This window comes from Micropterus dolomieu, linkage group LG20 (genome assembly GCF_021292245.1).
Source record: "Micropterus dolomieu isolate WLL.071019.BEF.003 ecotype Adirondacks linkage group LG20, ASM2129224v1, whole genome shotgun sequence".
Classification (NCBI taxonomy): domain Eukaryota; kingdom Metazoa; phylum Chordata; class Actinopteri; order Centrarchiformes; family Centrarchidae; genus Micropterus; species Micropterus dolomieu.
In genome coordinates, this window is record NC_060169.1 from 5,048,994 (window position 1) to 5,071,949 (window position 22,956).

General features: G+C 40.8%; 1 long non-coding RNA gene across 3 annotated transcripts in view; it reads left to right on the forward strand.

Annotated features, from left to right (window-relative positions):
- Positions 1 to 1,895: 1,895 nt before the first annotated feature.
- The window catches only part of LOC123958528, a 102,608-nt gene continuing 81,547 nt past the window's right edge, over positions 1,896 to 22,956 (forward strand). For all 3 annotated transcript variants that reach the window (XR_006822095.1, XR_006822093.1, XR_006822094.1), the window contains exons 1-3: positions 1,896 to 1,982; positions 2,618 to 2,658; positions 2,789 to 3,334. This is a non-coding gene — a long non-coding RNA (uncharacterized LOC123958528). The remainder of the gene's footprint in view (positions 1,983 to 2,617; positions 2,659 to 2,788; positions 3,335 to 22,956) is intronic.

Sequence of the window (22,956 nt, forward strand, 5' to 3'; positions counted from 1 at the left end):
ACACCTAACTGAATAATAATAATGATGATTGTGTTGATGATATATAATGGTAACAGTCACAGGGGACATTTTAATTCTAGTACTTTTAAAAAGTACATTTTCCTGATTATACTTACATACTTTAAGTTAAGTAACATTTTCAGTGCAGTACTTTTACTTGTATCACAGTATTTTTACAGTGAGGTATTAGTACTAAAGGATCTGAATACTTCATCCACCACTATCAATAACATTATGATGAATTATTTTAATGTGAAACTACCTTTTCTACAATTGTCCTTTAGGGCTGCTCATGTGAACTTTATGGTGATGTTGATCTCACATGATTTTGCTATAGGAGCACAGCTAGATTAATCTTTTAGAGGCTCCAGGGCAGATTCTGTACGCTCCTCCGACACTTTCAAGCTGTGAAAGATTCAGTTAAGGTTAACCAAAGCATCTCCGCTACCTGCTGCATTTTGATTTTCAGAGGTGTTAGGTTTAGTCCCTAAATGCACCCGCCCTTGTTGCTGCACAGCCAAATGTGAATAGAGCACAGAACACAGCAGACTACAGGGGCAGCTTTTTATAGAAATTCAAAGACCAAACAGTACTCCTGTGCTGGAAGAATACTTCCTGGCTTCAAGTTTTCTGTGTAGTTTATGGTAATTTGATTAACTTTTATTTTGGAATACTGTATGACAAGAAAAGACAAGACAGAAAAGCTTTAGATACCTGGAGTCAGCCCATTGTGGCATTTCTGCTTGAAAAATGACTGGGACGATTACTTGATAAGTGGTTGTAAATTATTTGATCGACTAATTGTTTCATGGTTGCCCGGCCTTTCTGTGTGAAGTTTGCATGTTCTCCCCGTGTCTGCGTGGGTTCTCTCCAGGCTTCCTCACACCGTCCAAAAACATGCGGATTAGGTTAATTGGTGACTAAATTGTCCTTAGGTGTGTGTCTGAGTGGTTGTTTGTCTATGTGTGGCCCTGCGATGGACTGGCGACCTGTCCAGGGTGTACCCTGCCTTTCGCCCGATGTCAGCTGGGATTGGCTCCTCATTTTGTGATTGTCGTGTCTCTGTTTCGGCGATAGGTGGCGATAGAGCCCACCTTACCGGGAGTCACCATGGAAACCGACGAGCGCCTTAAAGGATGTTGGGAGCGGAGCTTGAAGCACACACAGTGACGTAATGTTACAAATGTGAGAGAGAGAGAGCGAGTGGGACCCTCATGCTGCCTTCCATTGTGCCTCGTAAATTAGGCCACCCAATGCGACTGGGTAAGTGGACCCCGTCTGTCTGCATGTTCACAAAAAAACAGTCAGAGCGCAATAAAAATGATAAACACATCTGCCGTGGGCCAATAATCTTTATATAGGCCTATTAATGATTCTGGTGTGGGATTTCTAACTTCAGATCATTACTTTACTGAATTTGAATTACTTTATGTAATTCAATTTCATAAGTTAGCCTGTGTATGTTAGTTAATAAAAATAAGTTTCGCATGAGATATGAGAATGTGTATGCGTAGCAAACTAGAGCATTGTATATAATTGAGATTTGCTTGATAGTTCTGCTGGAGAAATGACAGATCCAGTTTTTTCGTCCTCGCTCCTAAAATAATAAGAACAACAACAACATACTTTGTCAATGCAGCATGTTGCAAAAAAAAAGGTCACAAAGTGCTTTACTAAATGCAAAGCACTAAATCAGCCTGGTAATCAGCCTGGTAAAGGAAACAGGCAAAAAACACAAAACAAAAAAAGAACAAAGCCTAAAAACATCAAGATAAAACGACAAGATACACTTAAATGGACATTTATATATAAAAAAGAGATTTAAGAGAGTTCGCTGCAAAGAATCCCGTGCAGTCGATATATACGACAGCGCTTGAATGCAGCAGCTGGCTGCTCCGCTCGCAGCCACAGGAACGGACAGCGATACGCACGAGGCAAGCAAGGACCATCTCCACCCGGGAAGGAAAATCAAAGAACTGCGGGTGAGCATCATTTCTTAGCACAAATTCTTGTCTGTCGTGGTTATTTTTTCTTGTAGTTTATCTAATGTTGTTTAATTGAGGCAATTACGAACAGTTTCCTGAAAGCTCAGTGCAGCAGCGAGTCTGTCAGGCAGCCTATGACGTCTCGCAGATTCTGCTGTAGGGATGCTGCAGTAGCTCAAACCTTCGGCAAGCAGTTTGTTCCAGATGCCAACACTTGAGTTAATGTTTGTTAGTTGTCAAGTACAGGCTGAATACTTTACTGCAACTTGTAAGGACTGCATAGCACCATAGTAAGTTTGTGACCAACAAAAAGTTCAAACACAAAAAGTGTTTTTCATGGTGTGAATGAGAGAAAAGCCCACACCTGCAGCAATTAGCTGGCGGTTTGTTGAGACATTGCCTAAACTCTGGTTCCCCACATTTACTTCCACGTATAAACTATTTCCTAGATGCAATAGATACAAATGGCAGCTTAAAGTACTGGAATGCTTTGCAAGTAATTGTAATTCAGATATGTCTCTCATCAGATGTAGTTTATCTAGTGTATATGAATATGTGTCTTAAGTTATTTCTAACACCACACCCTTTGTTTAAATGCTTCAATTTAACTCTGTTTTCTTTCTCATCACAAGCACTTGTTCACTGTAAGGATACCACACTTGACCTTTGAGCTGTGAGTGACCCCAGCTTTTACTCAGCTGCTTTTGCTGGACATTTGTTTTTTGCTTCTTTTTTTTTTTTTATATATATATTGGTGGATGCTCATTTTGCTGTATAGAAACTGAACCTACCTGCCTTTTTAGTTCAGCCGGCAGACAGATTGAATCTCGGGCAGTGGAGAGGATCATTATGATCGCATCCTCCTTTTAAGATCAAATCTCCATGGTAGCAGTGATGGTTTTGGGAGAGAGAACCATCCTGGTTATCTCAGGTTCCCGTTCTCTGCCTTGATGCTCACTTCAGACCAACCCCTCAGGACCAAGAGCGGCAAAGAGAAACCAGCAAGAAACGATATGACTGCGACAAGGTGTGTGGCTGAGGTTGGATCCTCTCAGAAATTGGGTGTTATCTTTTTCATGAAGCAAAGTTGATGGACAAAGAGTTTTTCCTATTTTTGCATAGACATTCATGCACCACATCTGGGAACCAAGTGGGAAGGGGACATAAAAACTTTGAGTGGGTATTTCCCTTCATTCCCTAAGAGGCCTGTTGTAAAGCCTGGATATTTAGCTGTGGGAGAGCTCGAGTACACACTCACTTATGGGAAGATGGAGGCAGGAGCGGAGACTAGTCCACAACAGCAGCCGAGGAGGAAACCTGTGCTGCACTGCTTGGAGGACCAGAAAAGGGTGAGTAAATGAATGATCCTCTTCATCTACCAGATCCTCCTGTATGCTCAGTGTTGTGTGACGGCTTAAGAGGACGACTGAGTGAGTGCAGAGTGGACAAGCGGTCTTTGAATGTAGACATTGAATGTTGACAGTTGAGTCTGCATATGGTTGATGCGTGGGAGGTTTAACAAGCAAAGTAAAACTGTTGCTACTGGCTAAAAAGTAGGCTACATACAGATTTGGCTCTTTTCTGGTTCATATAAATCAGTTTCTGTGAAGACTCTGCAGTTAAGCATTTTTAAAAATGTTTTAGAACATCCTGTGACCTCCAAATGAAATGTGACCTCCTTTGAAATTTTACATTTGGATCCTAAATTGCTAACAAGGGAAGATCCAAAAAAGTTTGTCTCATTGCATAAACAAAAATGCTTTTACTTTGTCATGGAGGAGCTTTAAATATTTGCACATGTCATTGTACATCGCATTGTGACCTAGTCTGACCTTCATCATCTGGAAAACCAACTTAGGTGTCAAAGGAAGCAAAACTGGATTGATTCAAAGCCGAAGAGTCAGTGAAAGCGTCAAGTCGTCTGTGAAGTTTTCCTTGATGTTTTGTGGTTGTGTAGAATTACTTCAGCTGTCTGCGTTAAGATTGATGGAGTACTTGACATTGTGACTCATTTTCCCTGTTTCAGCTTCGCTCTGCATTTTCTACATGATATTGATGTAATGCTATTGTTGTATGCAAACCTCACAGCACTAGTTTTACTTCAAATGAAGGAGTACATGGTTTTAAGATAAAAGAAGTTGACAGCTCCTTGGGTCTATGAACGCTTTCAACATTTTGTCAGATGCACGTCTGAAAACCTGGCATCTCTCCTCATAGTGGTTCTGGATGAGCTGAGATTTGCGAGATACAAGATTTCCACTTTACACCGTGTGACAGACTGGTACGGAGGCACCAGGCGACAACCCTGCACATTAGTCTTCATTGTAATGTGTAGGCGGATTGAATTTCTTTGGCTTGCCTGCCGTGAACACTGATTCAGCTGACCCTACAGCTTTCATGACACATTCAGTACTCTGTTTACACTGAGTTTACAGCTAAGATAGCAAAACGGGAGGGAGGCCTAACTCCTCTGGGTGGGTGACCTTAACTGGGTTTCCAAAACGTGGCGTCCACTGCTCAGGGCAGCTGAAGAATGGACAGCTTTTGAGGCGTACAAGGTCACAGCATGCATGTTGGAGTTTGGTCACTGCTGAAAGTCTGGTTCTATTTCAAATGGTGTGGAGATTCATTGGACTTTACTCCCTCAACTCCAAGGTTCGCCAGGGCTCAGATTTAATAAGGTTTATTCCTTTTTCTTCTTTTTCTGTCCTCCCTGGTCCTCCCCCTCTAAATTATTGATTTGATCAGGTGTGTTAAGTTAGTCACTTGGGATTATGTAGAACATGAATATTAATTGATGCAACCAAAGTCCCAGCTGCTGTTTTCCAATTTTCCAGACTACAGAGCGTCTCTCTGGATGCTAAGTGACACACTGAGCAGAAAAAGGACTTCAGTATTTCTGTTAAGTGTTTGGATTCAGCGTTAAGCTTAAAATTTCTGTAATTCCACCCCCAAATTTTTTTTGTCTGACAGTAACCAACCTTGGTACCATTCATAAAGTGAGTTTTTGCCCTTTTCATGCTTGATAAGATACCAGCAGCGAAATGTCTAGATTTCATTAGAAGCCTCAGTTGCAGCTGCTGACCTGGCGGCATCATCAATCGGATACCAGACGAGGCCAGACGCTCGGCGCTCTCCGGGGAAGAGAGGCTGTGCTAGACAGAGCCAATACTCACCTTCCCTCTTAATGGACATCAGCCGACTTAAATAAATTGAAAACACTGAGGTAGCAACGTGGACACACGGGCTCCCATTGTTGGAGAATTACTTTAGGCTTCCATGCAGCAAGATTCAATGTCCCCCGACAATTACCTAGGCTGCGTGAGTTCAAGATCCTATATGTGATACTGGCCCCGGTTGGAGGTAATTGGATTTTGTTCCCTTTTGTAGATTTACTCTGTCACATGTCCCCAGCTCTTTATATTAATGTTCATTGAGTAGCAATCATGGACCTACATGGAAAAGCAGAGAGCATTAAAGGAGGGATGTATTATATATTTTGGTGAATGAAGGCCCAGTGTTTGACAGAGCAAAGCTGCAGACTTTACTATGACCCGAAACCTGTTTATTTGTAGTCAGTTTGTGTTCATTGAACTAGGATTCCATGAGATGGGATCATTAGTGTTATGAATTGTCCAACTGCAGACAAGAAAGGATTAGAGATGATGTACAGTATGTTTGTTTAAGCTCTAATTAGCAAATGAGAATTACATGGGACATAACCTTTTCAGAGCTTTTTAGAAACGTCCACCAACAATGAACAAATTATTAAAAAGAGAGAACTAAACTAGACAATTCTTGCTTTCTATAATATACCCTCTTTAAAATGTTTTCGTCTTCCACATTTCCAAGAAAAAGCAGCATTACCGCACAAGCATGCACGACACGGTGTATAAAATCAAGCTATTTGGTATTGGGAATTAGATCACATGCAAAATCTAATCAGATGATCTTTGGGCAGATTGCATACCAACAGGTCTCAGCTAAATCGGTAACATTGGAAGACATCTTACAGAAACGCAAAGATACAGGAGTCACCTCCTTCCAACACTGTAGACAGGGAATAAGATAACTTACTTATAACAAGAACATAATGTTGTAAAGCTGAAGAGAGGTTGCCTTTTTTTAGTACCAAAAAACAGCACCATAAAGTACATATTCAGAAATGTATTGCAGCTCCTCCGTATCACAGATTTGCTTGAGCCACCGTGAAATTCAGTTTGAAAGACTGAAATACCTGTGAACTCCAGGGCTAGATAGGCATGCTTAATTTATTGGCGCACAGTCAAAGAAAATTATATGTGAGCTGATCTTTGTCTGAACAGCATGTTGGACAGTTTGCATATCCCTGCCTCCCATACAGCCTGTTTCTTGAGAGAGCGCTAATGGAACACTGAATTCTATGTTATGAAACGGCTCTTTGATTTATCTCGTGACCGAACACTGCATTGTGGTGGATACAGTACAGATTTACGGCACTAATGTTGGACACAGGGCAAGGGAACAACAGTGTTGACGTGACCCTGTGTTTCTCTTCATGAAACGTTTGTCATGTTTTAAAGCTTACCTACATGTTAGGTGAGAAAGCAATGCTCATTCTGATATATCCAGAGTCGGAACACAAACCAGGCTTGATGAGAGAGTGCAATGTCCTCAAACATGTAATATTTCAGTACAAAATCCGTATGTTTTTAAAATAAAGACTGGGTTCGACAGCAAATCTCAACCCTTTCTACTAGCATCTGATAGAGATGACAGAGGTCTTTCACAAGGTGACAAAAAGCGTTCTGTAATGGGATCCATTATTGATTCAACCCATTGAGGGCAAAAGAGATTTTGACACTAATTGCTCAATCAGAACCACTGGAAATGATGTATTTATTTTCACTGCTCATTTCTGACTGCTCATTAAGAGGCGTTTGATATGGTTGGGTGGGGTTCTGTAGGATAATGAGGTGTTTACAGTGGATGAGTGTGTCGCTGACTGCTCTGCTGCAGTTATTCTCTAACAGCCTCATAATTAGCTAAGAGACACAGATGAGTGGGAAACCCTGCACAGCTTTGTTTATTTCCTTCAGAAGATGGACTTAATCCTGAACCTCAGGATACAGTTCATACTCAACGGCAAAGGCCTTATTAGTGAGCTTTAGAGTTTTTTCTTATGGCTGCCAGGCTCTAGTGACTTGTTCCAGCCTGGGAACAGTCCAATGAGACCCGGTGATGGGACACTGGCTTGTCAGCAGTTAGAGTTTTGTTTGTTTCAAAAGTTTTTATTTTATTGAAGCAGTAGACTCATGCATGGCACAAAAAGAAAGACAAAAAGAAAGACAGAAAATGATCATTCAGCAATTACAGCGAGCCACACGGTGATTTAAAAACAGCTTTAAATAATGGTCTTAAGACGGTAAGCTAACTTAAGAATAACATGCAACACATCCATCCTCCTCTTGGGGGATCCCAAGGCAGATTGGATATGTAATCCTTCGAGCAGAAGATTCTCGGTCTGCCATGAGGTGTCCTTGTTGGACGAGCCTGGACTACCTCCACAGAGAGGTGTCAAGGAGGCATCCTGATCAGATGCTGAATTTTTTCTAATGGAATATCTGACTTTGCCCACACAGACTCAAAGTCTACTACAAGCTTGCGTCTTGCATCTGCCGATGTGGTCTCAGTTTTGAAAGTTTGTTGACGTGATGAGCTCTTGCTAGCGCGCTGACTCTCTTTGATATGACGCTGTATGTGTGTGTGGAGGAGGCGCTGAGCCCTGGCCTTGGTGAAACACCAACACTGGTAATGCAAAGAGCAGGGGACAGGAGCACCGTGCCCGTAAATAAAACTAAAACATAGCAGTATAGGTTTTTTCTGTTTCTTTGGCTGAAATGCTGTGGAAATGACGCCTACAAAATGCTAGGTAAAGGCAGATTTCATGATATTCAGTGTTTTACAATTGATTGCATTTTTATTATCATTCTGTGAGCAGATCAGTTGAAGACAATATTACAGTATTATAGTACAAAATCTGGTGACTTATGATAGAAACTGTTTGAACTAAACTAAACAAATTTGTCTAAGGCACATGATCAGTTGACAGAATGGAAAGACAAGCAGAACAATCTTTCTCAGATAATCACTTTATGCTGAAAGAGTTAAAGGTGTTGCTAGTATATGTCAATTTTAACATACATTTCTGTTTTATCCTATTATTATTAAGCTTGTGAAAACAACAGAAGAAGAGCTTGCATTTACTGCTTTCTGTCTTAACAGTGGACTTTTAGCCAGACATATGGGCAAGGTCACTATGGCCGTACCCTCCCTTGGCAGCCAACCTGCTCACTAGGACTGCAACATCTGTGCTAACCACCACTCAGATTGCTGCAGTCAATGTCCTCTTACATTATTTTCTTAAACAAGCTAAGAAACAGTGAAGGCTATATCTCTGTGCACCTCCAACAGTTGCAACGATCATTTTGTTGCTGGCACCTGAACAGATTTGAATAATAAATGATTCATCTATTTGCTCTCAGCGAGAACTGACGCTGGATTTTGACCTCAAGTTGAGACATCCATTAGACTTGATGATCACCGGGCCAAATCATCTCTCCACTGTTACATTAGCCTGTTGCCTAGATATGGAGAGCGACTTAAGGGGTGACAATTTGTCATTGACAGGATTTGATTGATTGTGCGTGCCGGCCGCCCTGCACGGCTGGTATCTGAAACTAATTGAATGTAATATCAGAGAGATAGGGTAGGGTGATGACAAATGAGCAGCCTTGTGAGATTATTAGAACCTATTGTAGACATTATCCCCCTTTAACAGTTACTCCTTTGCAGCCAGCCCCTGATTGGATCACTCATAAGTGAAAACCATCTCTAGTGACCATAGTGGCATGCTCTCATTATCTTTAGCTCAAGTACTCTGTAGCTGAAGCAGACATAAACCATTTTCTTTTAAAGATTTTCAGTTAACCAATAAAGAGTCAGCGTTGGATTCAGGTTCTGGCACTTTGTGATAGTGAAAACCTTAATGGCATAAATGCTGTTTTGAGGGCTCTTTTTTTATCCACTGGCTAAGCTCTTATTGCAAACCAGGCAGCTGCAGAGGAGAGACAGGGGATTTATTTTGGTGAAGGACTGTGTTTGACCAGTCATGCAGCACTGACGAGCGCTGGGGCTCAGGGGTTTGGATTGGGGATGGGGAGGGGGATTCAGAGGGTGGAGGTGCGACCAACTCTGAGGCTGGGGGTGGGGAGGATGCTGCACTCAGGATGCTGCTTGGCCCTCAAGAGCCATCTGGCCCTCACCCTCTCCTCGCACCCTGAGGGAGGGTGAAGGACAGGTGGCAGGGGCTGGTGGGATGGCCTGGACTTTGGCTATGGGGCAACACGATTGGCTGGTTGGGCCCCTGAAACACACATATCACATACCAACCGCCTGCTCAGCTTCGTGTCAGGAAGGACATTCTTGATGACCCTGGAAAGAAATCTTTTCCTTCAATCTGTATTTTAGGGTAATTTCTGGTCTTTCAGACCAGCTACAGGATAAAGAATGTGTGTTCATTTTCGGTTGGCTCACCAAATTTGTACTACAAAGATGATTCATATCAAATGATAAAAATAGTTATTAAAATAAAAAGGTAAATAGTTTAATAATCAGAGACATTAATTTTTCTACTTCAGACCCCACACACCATTTATCCTAAGTGAGAACACACTTTTAACACAGAAGTTGCACTGAGACATCAACATATGACAATTTAACTAAATAAAAGATAAAGTAAGCGTTATCTCATCTAATAAAAGATGAAATAACTGATTAAAATTCAAGTGTACACATAAAAGCTGCATATTTTCTCCCTCATTTTAATTTCATGAACAGTTTTTCTTTTTGTTTTTTTATTTAAGCATTTTTTTGCCCGAAGCCTCCATTCATTTTCTACCCTGTTGGAAATAAAGTTCTGTCATTAGGCACTATGAATTTGAACTGTACAAATCAACAACATATCCACATTTTCAGAAGGGTTACTTTTTTGCGCTATGGTTGACAGCTCGAGTCTCTATGGCCGGAAAACATGACGACGTCAGTAACCCAGCAGGGTCTGTGATGGTCCGGCTGTCCTGACTCGCACAACATTGTAATCCCCGTCTGGGGGTCAGTGGGCAAGATCTGGTTCAGTCTGGTTCAGGGGAGGTGATCGGCTGGTGAACAGGTGCTTCAGCTCGCTCCTGTGGTGATGGGATTTCCTCTGTGCTGTGGCCATTGTATCCATATTCAAACACATACACACGGAGAACAACCCATTTCTTAAACCGTTAATTATTTCAGCAGGTGGCTGTGAATTGGTAGCAGTCTTAAATTAAGGACTCTTTTATCTTTGGTTTCATTTCAGTGAATAATGAAGTTATAATTAAAGCTGAGAACCAGCGTTTGTCATATCTGGGGAGAGCTCATTTTAAAGCTGTCTATCAGACATAAATTCTGGTACCACTTCACTGTTTAATTATTTTCCTTCTTAGAGCAGCTATTTTGATGGGTTCTTGCCTGTGGATAAATTTCATAATATTAGATATGCATTTATTTTTCATTTCAAGCCATAAAAAATATAAAATCCATGTGCAGCACCTGTTATGATAGCTTCAGGCTCAGGTTGTATGTGACTGGAATAGATGGATAAACAGAAAGGTTAGATTCTAGATTAAAACCAGCAAAGGGTCTCTTTGTATCGTTTGTTGCTTTTGTGGGGTGAACACATGCAACAGCACAACGCTACAAGATCAGCATGTAGGATAGTAAAAGTGGGATCTTCTTTGGCTTAATGGGAGTCCACTTCGGCCTTTGTTCTAGAAAGACAGAGACCCTGTTATCTTGTGTCTGCAGTTACTGTGTGTGTGTGTGTGTGTGTGTGTGTGTGTGTGAGAAAGAGAATGATTGAGTGGTGTGTTTAAGAGGGGTTGTCCCAGCTTCTCCATATGATGTTCTCTCCAATCTCTGCCCGCTCATCTTCATCCTGGGAAATGCAGTCGGAATTCAATTTTACACATCACGAATTTTCCGAGTGATAAGGAGGGATGAGGGGTAAAAAAAGGTGCTGTTTTTCCTCTGTAGCCCCGAGTGTGGAGCTGGAGGGTCTTCACGTTCCTCCAGCCAATCTCATCGCCCGTATACACACACTCCACAGCCTTTTAACCTCAGCCCTACCTCCATCATTGAGCCCATATTGTAAATTGGTCACGTTTAGAGAGGAATTCAAGTAGTCAAGATTGTATTACGGGGCTGTGGACAAAGGAAAGTGGAGGAGAAGGAAGATGGACATGCTTTCTCTATATCAGCCCCCTTTGTTATGAGAAATAGAGATTTCTGCCATGTGTTGTTCAATGAAATATTTCTGGACACTGTTTGCCTGCAGGGCTATGGGAAACACAATTGGCACTGTGGTACTAAGGAAACACGGCTCCTTGTTTCAAATTCTCTCGAGGCCTGTTTTTCCAGAAGGAAAATTATATTTTTCTTCTAGCTGTTTTTTTTTCACCTCAGAGAGTGCAAGCACATGGCACCACTGGATCGAGACTAAAGGCACACCCCCCGCGACTCATGTACCCCAGGTATAGAGATAACAATGTGTACTTACATGTGGTAATTGGATGCGTCTCAATGAAATCCAAGCCCATCCATTGTAGTACCTGTGTTGGTATGTAGCTTCCATGAGATAATTTGTGAGATCATTTATTTGCTATCGTATGGAGGGATTAGACCTCAACGCTTCTTTTATCTTTCTGAATAAATAATCCTCTTTTATTTATGGACCAGATTTTCAACTACTGTCTCTCTCAGCGTGTAATTCACTGAACATGAAGTGATGAATCAGACAATGATTTCCTGTCTCCAATACCTTCCCCCCAGCCTCTCTCCACCTTTCTAGACATCGCTGTTGCTTTTCTCTGCATTTTAATGTGCTCTCTAGTCAATGTGCTGCAAGAGAGTCTGGGTAATGTTGAATCTGTAGGATAAATAGCTACTTCCCACCTCTGCATGCTGTGGTAGCTAATTATGACTTCTTGTTTCTGTACTCCAGGAGAAGTGCTTGCTGCTTAGAGGTGTTTTTCTTGCTTTTGCATGTTGAGCAGCAATCATCAAATATGTAGCACTGAGAATATTTCACTTGAAGTCATCATATTACAGTTTGATTGATTATTGGAGACAACAGCTTAATCTTTTCACACTGAGAACACAACTTGAAACAGTCACCTACAGTACAGTGGCAAGTCAGCAGTTGCACTTTGGCAACAAACTGATTTTTCATTTCTTGAGCAGACAAAAAAATATTATCTTGCAATGTATTAACCTCAAATAACTTTGTTTTGGCCAGTTGGGGGCAGCCGGTTTCTTTTTTACCCATCCAACAGTTACATAGCAACATTATCAGTCATTTGGAGTTGTGTTTCTGACCACCAGTTGAATTTAAGTCCAGCTCTCATTTAGACCCCTTTCACATTTTCTCATTGTTATTTGATACATTGTTATTTTAAGGTATATTGATAATAGCTGCTTTATCAATATTCAGAAATGACAAATGTAATTGCAGTTAGTTGAGGTCTTGCTCAGTGTAATTCACTAGTGTGATTACTGTAAATACATAAGGCAAAGCTACGCTGTGTGCTCTGTTGAGTTAGTGGCAACAGGATGCTCTTTGTGGTTTAAATAGATGAAATGGTTGGATGTTTACATAAAAAATGTGCCCGAAACTGCATGAACTATTCATTGTAAGAGCACTTACTGCTTTTATTTAATCATATGTTTACATCACATAGCTAGAAAAAGTGAGCTAGTAATGACCCTTTTAATTATAGACCCATGATGAATGTCTGAACAGGTAGTCAGTTTGACAAGAACATGCACAGAATTTCAATGATTTGAATTTTTTACGTAAAGGTTCCATATTTGAGTAATTGAATATCAAACTGAATTTTTGAGTGTCTAGATTTCAGTTGTAATTGTAATGGCTCATTAGTGGGAATACCAAAGAGGTTTAATATTTGTATCACAATGTGTGTATGTATATACCGTATGTATCCAGCATCTGAAGTTCCTGGTCCCAGGAGACTGTCGGGTCCCTCTCATGGCTGCCGGATGCTTCGTCAGCACTATTTTGGAGGGCAGTGCTGCAGACATAGAGCTCTGTTGTAATTGAACTATTCAATTCCTGGGAGAGCACTAAGCTTGGCGTTAGAACAGATGTTTTTCATGCGACTCTGTCTATAGCAAAGACAAACAATCAATGTAGGCTAAATTACAGGCAGCTGGGATGAAGGCAGGTCAGGGTTTCTATTTTGAGACCAAGCGGAAACTCACAAGAAAATATGTATGTGGTACAAGAAGAAATATGAACAAATTTGTTTTAAATTTCTACAGTTTCAAAGTTTGAGCTGTCAAATATTTATGCTGTATCTACAAAACGCAAGTGTTCAATTGGATTACAATACCTATAATTATAACATGTGCTCCAATATCTTTTGAAAAGTCACAGTAGAGTGCTGCTGTTTGTGAATGAATCCCCCCGTATTGCTGGTTATATTGTAAATATGCAGTACTGTGCAAAAGTCTTAGGCCGGTGTAGGAAAAATGCTGTAAAGTAAGAATGCTTTCAAAAATAGACATGTTAATTTATTATATTTATCAATTACAAAATGCGACTTGAGTGAACAGAAGAAAAATATAAATCAAATCAGTATTTGGACTACCCGTTGCCTTCCAAACAGCATGCAAATATACGTTTTGAATTTTGATGTCAGTGGATTTCTTTCTTCAGGTTTGCCGCCTGCATTGAAACTGCACTAGTAATTTCATTTGTGAAATATCAGAACCTACACTAGCAAAATATTCCCACATTCAATTTATAATTAACAAATGGAAGCTAAAATGCAGCTTGTATTTTTGCAAAATTCAATAGAGGAATAGCAGGGAACCTTTTAGAGGGTTGCAACAGTTCAAAAGCTACAAACCTGCCTGGATAAAGTGATGGGAGCTGGTTGTGATACAGTAGTTTGACTGATGTTAGTCCAAAACTGCCTGCAAGATGGATTTATGAAAATGCAATGACTTTAAATGTATTGCGTCAAAGCAAAATGTTTATAGAATACCTTTGATCCCATTCATATATAAATGGCAAAGTAAATTGAAATTGATTGCTAGAGAGATCCAGTTCAGAGGAGGGGAACACATGGGAGAATCCACCCCCACAGTTTAGGATTTTGTAAGATGATCTGGGCTGTTCATGGATCATCCAATCATCGATCAACAGCTTGATGAATGAGACCAGGACACTTTATTTTACTATTTAGGCTTCAGTGTTGCAACATGATGTATAGCTCACAAAGTCTCTAGATAGTCCAGAAGTCAAAACTTTCTCAGTGAATGTGTAGCTGATAAGTCTCAGGTCTTGTTTGAGGTAGAAAGGGTCAGACCAGGACACAGGGTGAGGAAGCTCTGAAATTCAAAGGTCAACCTGTATTGGAGAATACGACATCTCAGTGCCCACAGTTTACTCAGAAAGGCCTCTAAATGATGTGAGACAATAGGGAAGCCAAATGGCAACACACACACCCCTCGCTAGGATCACAGCAAGGCTGTACCCCTGTTACCTTAATCCAGGCCATCTACCTCCCACCTCCCTCATCCTCTCCCATAACAACCCCCATTCTAGTATCACTTACACACATAATCAATACAGGCTCTCTGCTGTTATTGATCCAGGTACGGTGTATACACAGCTGCTGAGCCCAGACTGTGGCCTCCTGCCTGGAATCAAGGACCCAAAAAGGACACTATCACCCGCGTCTGGTTTTTCTCAAGCCATCTCCAGGATGTATTGAGCACAGGGAGATCAAGGACGAATACGTAACGACCTTTACATTATGCAAGGACAAGTTATCAGTAATTGTTAGGAAATGTATTTGTCGCAGGGCAATGACTCTTTTTCAATTAATTGTAACTACGTAAAGACTGATCAGTAATTTAGAGTAATGACCTTTTGATTTTCTTTCAAAACATTAAGGATGGTTTGAATTCCAGCACATTTGTTGCTTGATGGTGACAACATAGAGAGGAGAGACAACATCAACCAGCGAAAGCCTAATTTAGGCTAATTATGACAACGCATGGTCTGGAGACGCCGTTACGCAACCCAGGCACTATAGTGAGTTCTGTAGATTTTGGAGTGATTAAACTTCTACTCTTCAGGTGAGAATAATCCACTTAAAATTGGGGTGGTACAAAAAAAACTCACAGGAAGGTATTAAAAGTGTCTATAAATTTAGGTGTGTGTCTTTTGCCAAGAAAACTTCTGGTTCTTTGTAGAGGAATGAGAGCACCACTCCAACCAATTGCAAGAAAATGCATTGATTAATGTGTATACAGGGATGACGCTGACGTCTGATAGAAAGCTGTTTGTCTTGTTTGGAAAGCTTAGTTGAGCAAAATGAAGTCTGGATGTGTCCCTTATTCAGCTTTCGTATTCTTTATTTGTTCTTCACTGGTATGAACATGAACAGCAAAGGAGGAAAATAAAGTCCGTCATGCTTAACCTGGCAGGATGACCGGAGCAGGCTGTCCAATAAATAATCTGCAGATGAGGCCATTGAAGTTTTGTGCACGTGCCAAATATATTAAATAATATCGATGGGTTGTAAAAGCTGTATTTTCCATGAAGGGCCACCTGCTTTGCCGGGAACTTGATGTAACTTTTTTTGCAGTATACAATTCAGTACCATGACCAATTCATCTTATGCCAGTTAATGAGTTGGCCTGATCAGAGGCAGAATATAGAGATGTGGCCCTAAGCAATGTTTGTTTACTGTGTTTTGTATATTGAGCATCCTGTCATAAGATAAATTAGAATCCTAGTTTTGCAAAGACATAAAGGTATTTGTGGATATACACAGAAAAGGTCATGGATAACCCGAAGGTTGTCAAAGCTCATAGCAGAGCCAGCGCTCACGCTCCGAACCTGTAACAAGCTGAGCAACCCTGCAGACAACCTGACTGATTTGTTTAACTGGAACAGACACAAAGTTATACACATGAAAGAAAACAGCCACATGTTTGCCAACTGTATGTGACACTTTTTGTGTTTGTACAGAGAGCGGGGAACAGCATGTTATTTCTATGCTACAAACCCGGATTTGCTTGTATTTAGGCAGTGTGTATACAAACATAAATTGCAAAAATTCTGCAAAGTAAACTTTTCTAATGAGATTTGGTCTGAAGAAATCAAACTGTAGGCGTGATTGCTTCTCACTCTGACTGATGGTTGCCTGAAGGCTGTTGTATAGCTTGGTGGTAGGAGTGAATATTGCCTGGAGCCTCTGAAGGCAGCTTTGCCCATGATGACAGAAAGCTGTAACTGCATCCTGGGAATTCAATTAGCTTTAATTTTACCTTCCCCACTTGGACATATTACCCTCTGTCAGAACCAATCAGTATAATCAAATGAAATCAAATATGATGTGTTTGCCTCGGATTGTTTCACGCATGGATTGGGCTGGCTGCTTTGTGGTAATTAAATTGTTGCTATAACCTGCAAGAACTGTAAGTTCTCACTATTTAATCAGAGGACCAGAGGTTATTGCCTCATGCTTCTGATAGATCAGAAATGACACCAGGATTGGTGAAAATGATTAGGTCTTATAGGGTTTTGTTGTGGATTAATGGTGGCTGGATTCACATTTGAGGTGTTGCATGGAAAAGATACATCACTGACTCCCATCAGCACTTTGCTTCTCTGTTCCCCCCTTTCATCTCTTACTACTTTTTTTTTTTTTTTTTTTTTTTTTTTTGTTAAATGAATCATAAATAAATAAAAGTTTGAGTGCAATTAGTTGCCTTAGAATAAAGATTATTCTGACTGAAAAGCAACCACATAAATTCAAGGACAAATGATAATGAATAACTCTGAACGAGACAATAACCCACTGAAAAAACTTGTACCTTCTTTTCAAAAGGATGCTAGCAGAAATACTTGTTATGGGATACAGTGAAACTATTAGTCAGAGTGCAGCTTGTTTAATGTCGGTGGCTGGGAAAAATGTTTCGAGCTTCTTTGATTTTGGAGGCTTTTTTGGGATTTCAGATGTTAATACACAGCATTTGTATTCAGTAGGACTTATTTTTTCTGCCTTGTGTTTATTTCATTCCTCATTTGTGAACTGGTAAAATCACGCTACACCTTTTCATTTCAGCTGGTGGGGCCTTTGTTGCACATTGCATCCAAACACGCTGTCTCCTCCATTTGTTTCTCTGGCCCTGATTGCAAAAGGCATTGTTTATGAACCTGGCTCAACTTTTGTGGCCGACTTTTTTTTTTTTTTTTTTTTTTATGTGAATGGTGTAAGTTTACCTCTGAACTGGCCAACAGCTTCCTGTGGACTTGGTGTAAGGTTGGTGTTTCATCTTAACACTGGTACCTGTAGCAACACAACCACAGCAATGCAGCCCCTTGGCTTTTTTAACATGGTGCTATTTTTGTCTAAACTCAGCCTTATTCCCATGAGTGTTCACTGTTTGGTGCTGGCCGTCGCTTATTTGATTTTTATAGCAGTGTCAGGTCAGTATTATGTCTTTCGTTTCACGTCACAATGTTACTGTGGTGCAATGATCAAATTTAAAGTGGCAAACAAGACTCTTTCTTTTCCATTTCAAACCACACATGCACATATTGTGCACACATCTGTGTTGTGGTGGTAGTTCCCATAATTTTTGAAGGGAGAGGTTCTAGTATAAGCACTACAGCAGGGGTCACCCATCATGGGTCTGAAGGACATTGCAGTAATGTAATCTTAGCTGTTAATAGGACTCTGAGGGAGGGTATGATAGCCTAAGAGTGGGAAATCACTGTAACCCGATAGTGGCTGTTTATATGCACCACAGGGCACACGCACACGCACGGGCAGACTGAAATGCATCTTTTCCTTAATCCGTATTGTTAATGCTTTTATAGTGTTACAATTATCTCATTAGAAACAACACTAGCCTTTAACCTTTCATTCAGATTTGACATTCACAGGTTACGTGTGTGTGTGTGTGTGTGTGTGTCATTGTTCATCTAAACAGTGATCACAGTCAGGAGGGATCAATGAAGAGCGGATAAGGGCTCTAATCAATACCCATCAGAGTTCCGCTGATCAAATATTTATCCAGGAAGAGAAAGGAGAATAGACTCCCTGTCTGTCCGCCTGCTCTCCTGACTCTCCGCCTGCTGATAATTTTCTTTTCCAGGTCTGCGTGCACAAGCCTGGCCTCTCTGTCTTTGTAATGGGAGCCAACCTCAGGGCCCTTAGTCCCTGCTTTGCTCAAGAGAAAGCGTTTTGAACTCCATGTATCTTGATCCAAGACCTTGACTTGACACGTTGAGTTGGAGTGCGGCAGCATTGTGACTTGGCCTTGTATTTATGTCAAGGCATGTCCAATGCTTATGTCAAGCTGACAAAAGTTGAAAATAGTTCATCTGTTGAAGATGCATCCTGGATTACCTGCCAAATCATAGCAGCCAGCCACTGAGTGACGAGACATTGGTAAAACAATCTCTTCTCCTGTTTTATGTTTCATTGTGGTCGCTCACAACACCTGTCTCTCTTCCGTTCTGTCTGAATGTGGCTGTAGATGTGCTTAGACTTCGATTAGTCTTAAAGTGGGATGCTTCCTCTCAGAAGGTAAGATATGGAGGTCTGCGAAGCCTAATTTTAGCTTCACAGACCTTTCCAAAACAAAGAACTGTTGGACAGATCTGCAATGATCGGGCAGCTGCATATACATACTGTAGATGTAAAAATGGGCAGAGCAAACTCGACATTCCATCAACTGCACCTATGACCTTTGTATTGACAATAGTAGGATTTCTTTCAGAGGGGTAGAGCGTTTTGTCAGATATCGATCTAAACAGCACATCTTTACCTTAATTCTAACTAATTTGTATTAACTACTTCTCCATGTAAAGCTTCACTGCTCTGTTGCACAGCTATCTACTGCGTTGTTTTGTCATGCGGAGGCAGACACATTAGTAGCTCCTCCTCAAACAAGATCCATCCAGTGCACATAACGGCATGTAAAAACATGTAAATTTATTGGCTGTTGGGAGACTCGTCTCCTTCGCTGGGGAAAAAGGATTACCCCCAAATCTGAGGATGTGAATTTATCTGTTATCATGATTGCGTTAATAGCTGCATGTTTGTTTTTGTTTTTCTGCCCACTCTTCACTATTTCCAGCAGGTTTAATGCAGTTTGAGTTGTCAGGGTCAGGGGGTTAATTCCCTGTGTGTGTTTTCTCTCCCCTTGAGCTTCTTCTTCCAGCTGTTTCAGCTATTGGCAGGCGCCTCTTAACGCTCTTACATCAGCCCTCGCTGGCTGGCTGAACTATAGAGCTGGCAAAAGTGAGTGGCGAGGGGAGGAGGTGCTGCAGGAGAGCGTGAGGGGGTGCCAGTTGGCTGAAGCAGTGAGAAAGTGAGGGTGCTCGCGAAAGAGACCCCCTGTAGCTGTAGTGATAACAGAATGATAGTATGTGACTCAGAGGTAGAGGGCTGTGTACCTCGTTGCGGTGTTGAGCAGGAGATAAGACGCACACATAAAACGCACACAGCTCTGACACATAATAGCAGCATGTTTGGAAATGTGTGTGTATTTGAAGTGGTTGAGTAGTGCGACAGCAGCAGTGCGGAACATACAGACTTGGATTGTGTACAAAAATGGCTGGTGTTTTATTTATTTATTTTTTTTGTGTGTGTTCAAACCTCTGGCATTCCACTGAACAGACAAAACAACATCCAGCTGAACTAAAATTTTCTACTTTTCCTTCACTGTGCTTTCTTTATCAGCCCTCCCACCCTTACTAGCAGTAAATGAATTGCCTCGATCTAAAATAAGTTAAGTTAAAAGCCAGACTGATAATTGCTGAGCTTGTATTATTGACCTATATTGGCTTATTGCAGGTATGTCGGCATCGTTTGTGTGTGTGTGTGTGTGTTGGCTCATTTGAAAAATAATTGTTGGACCTGAATATTTTTTTTATTTATATTTGACTATTATTTTCTGAAGTTTAAATTAGATTTTGTTTTATGGTTACATATATGTAACTAAATTTGTTTTTAAATAAGTTATTCTTTCTCCCTCTGTAAATCTTTCAGTTTGAAGTGGAGGGTTTTACCGATCACGGGGAGATTCTGTTATTAGTATTTCCAGTTGACGCAGGTTGTTGTGATAGGCCATAAAGCAGGGATGTTCAAGATAAAAGCTGTATCAAGTTTTGCAATCCTGTCTTTTTTTTTTTTATTCTATCAAGCAGGATATAAAAATAATAATAATACAGGAAACTGTTTTTGGAGATGAAAACTCCCCAAAACCATCAAACCATGCTAAGAGTCGCTGTATAATAGCTTCTGAAATAAAAAATTGTGCTGTAATTGAAACCCACCTTTTTATTAGTACTTTTTCACTATGTTCCAATGCCAGATTATATCATTTTATTGTATTACATTAGTGTCTCTGTGGGGGTAATTTTCATCACATCACAGCTTAAAATGGCATTTCTAGCTGTGAAGGTGCGATACTTTGTAATTCTGCCAACTAGGCTAAACTTATTTTCCACCCAGCATGAGGTGCTGTGGTAAACCACAATAGAAAAGTATATTTCTTTCCATTCTAACTGCAGTTGCATACATGGATAGATCTATGTGCTGCAGAGATTCATGGGGAAACCACTGAGTTTCTGTCTGTTTAGAGTGCTTTATCAAGGGCAGATTGGGCTCCACAGCACCTGCCAAAAATTGAAGACTTTGCCTCATCCAGAATGCAAATGAGGCTGTTTGGGTGTTCGCATATCTTAATTTAGACTACAGTAAGCACTTTTGACTAAAGGTTAACTTAGATTTGGAAGCCAAGCCTGCAGGCAGTTAAGTTTCATATGTTTTCGAGTGATGCAGTATTTACAGGAGAGGACAGGAGTGTGTGCTTCCTGTGCATCTTTGGATGTGTGTGTGCATGCATATGTGTGTATGTGTGTGTGTGTGTGTGTGTGAAGCATGTGTATATGAACGAGTGGTGTGACAGAGAAGAAAAAAGCTCATTTATCACAGCATGCTCTGGAACCTTCCAGGGGTCAGCCTGCTGCCCAAGTCTTCTCTAATGAAGAACACAGCTGAGCCAATCAGAGCTTTCTTCCAATGAGGCGGCCCCAACTGCCAGCCAATCAAACACATGAGGTTCAGCAGAGCGACGGGCAGAATTGATGAGAGGAGTAAGTCCCAGTGAAGGATCACCGTAAGCTGCCTGAGATAACACTATGCCAGAGCCGAGAAACACTCTGCTCCATGGAAATGCAATAAAGGCTAAACCATATCTCACTGTTGGGTGATGGGTGATAACAATCCTATAGTGCAGTATGGGAAATAGCCCATTGAAATGCAGTGTGAAATACAGTGCCTCCAGAGCTATACATGTAAATGTAAAGCAGTGGAAATGGGATGATGCATGAATAAAAGGGGTCCGCAATATTACCTTTTGGTACCCACTATTCTCTAACAGGACAAAGAGTGAGCAGCTGCTGCGATCTGTTAAATCATCGCTGTGGAGGTGCACTGTAGAGCCTCTGCTGCTACTGTGAGCAGAATACAGATTACTGTTTGGCTCCAAAGTTCACTCTGAGGGCACATTGGCACTTAGCATTTTCAAGCATCTCAGTTAAACAGTCCTGCTTAATAATTATTGGTTGCATACTGTATTTATGTTCTGTTGGATTTCTCCTATACTTGCTTTTTACTGTCTACTGTGTACATGTTTACATGAGTCACCTACGGAGTTGCAAAGCGAGATTGAGGCGTCCTAAGTTTTAGACCAGTTAAGTTTCTGCATTGACAATGTTACACGACTCACAGTTGGAGCCCTTCAAAGGTTTGGATGGACATGAAACACGCCTGTGGTGCAAGTAGGTTTCTTACTCAGGGACACGTTGTTTAATGTCGCAGTGGGACTTTAACCCTGTCTTCCACACAGAGGCATGTGTCCTCTCCACTGCACCATCACACCCCACCCCCTCTAATTATTGTATTAAATGGGTATTCTCGCCTCTGATTGGCCATTCACCATACCAGAATTATGGAAACAACATAATTTCTCAGAAGACAAAACTGATGGCCATCTGAGTTTTTTTATGTTCTATTCTTCCCATATGGGTCGTATGATATAGGGTGTTTTATGTTGTACAGATTGTAAAGCCCAGACTTTGGAATATATAGACAAACTTCACTTGAAACAGCATAGAAATACAAAGATTTATAGGTATAATGAGTGATCTTGACATATGATGGACAGGAGGTCTTAATGCTCTGAAAGCGGCGAAAATTAAGATAAATCTACCTTCCTTAAATTACAATGACTGGGGCTAGATTTGTTTTGACCGCCTTCACATTAAAGCATTTTCACAGGTGTGCTTTGACATGATTAATGATTTCTGGTTTTGGGGCCTTGACCAAAGATTATTGGACCACCGCATCTCTTATCTTATCCACCAACCAAGATGCTGCTTGTCTAGATAAAGGTGTCGGTCGCAGGAAATAACTTGTCAAGGACTTGAGTGTGTTGACTTGTAAAAGTGTGTCAGGAGAGCAAACTCCAATAACTGTTTCCCTCTTTGAAACTTGGCCTCATTTTACAAGGGCTTTCACAATGAAGGGTTTATAGGCATTACAAATGAGATCTGGAAGACCAGTCTCTCTGGTCCATTTGTTTTATTTTTGGTAGTCCAGGTTTATACTCCATAATAATTCACTGATTTTAATGAATGAGCCACTGACTTGGCTTGCTAGAGTTAGTCTAACCTAATTTCCTGGTATTTTGGATCAGTACATCAAGCGGTTGCTTTAAAGGAGAGAGCAGGTAAATGCTAAATTTTTCTAAACCAGGAGGCTTCAAGTAAAAAAAAAAAAAAAAA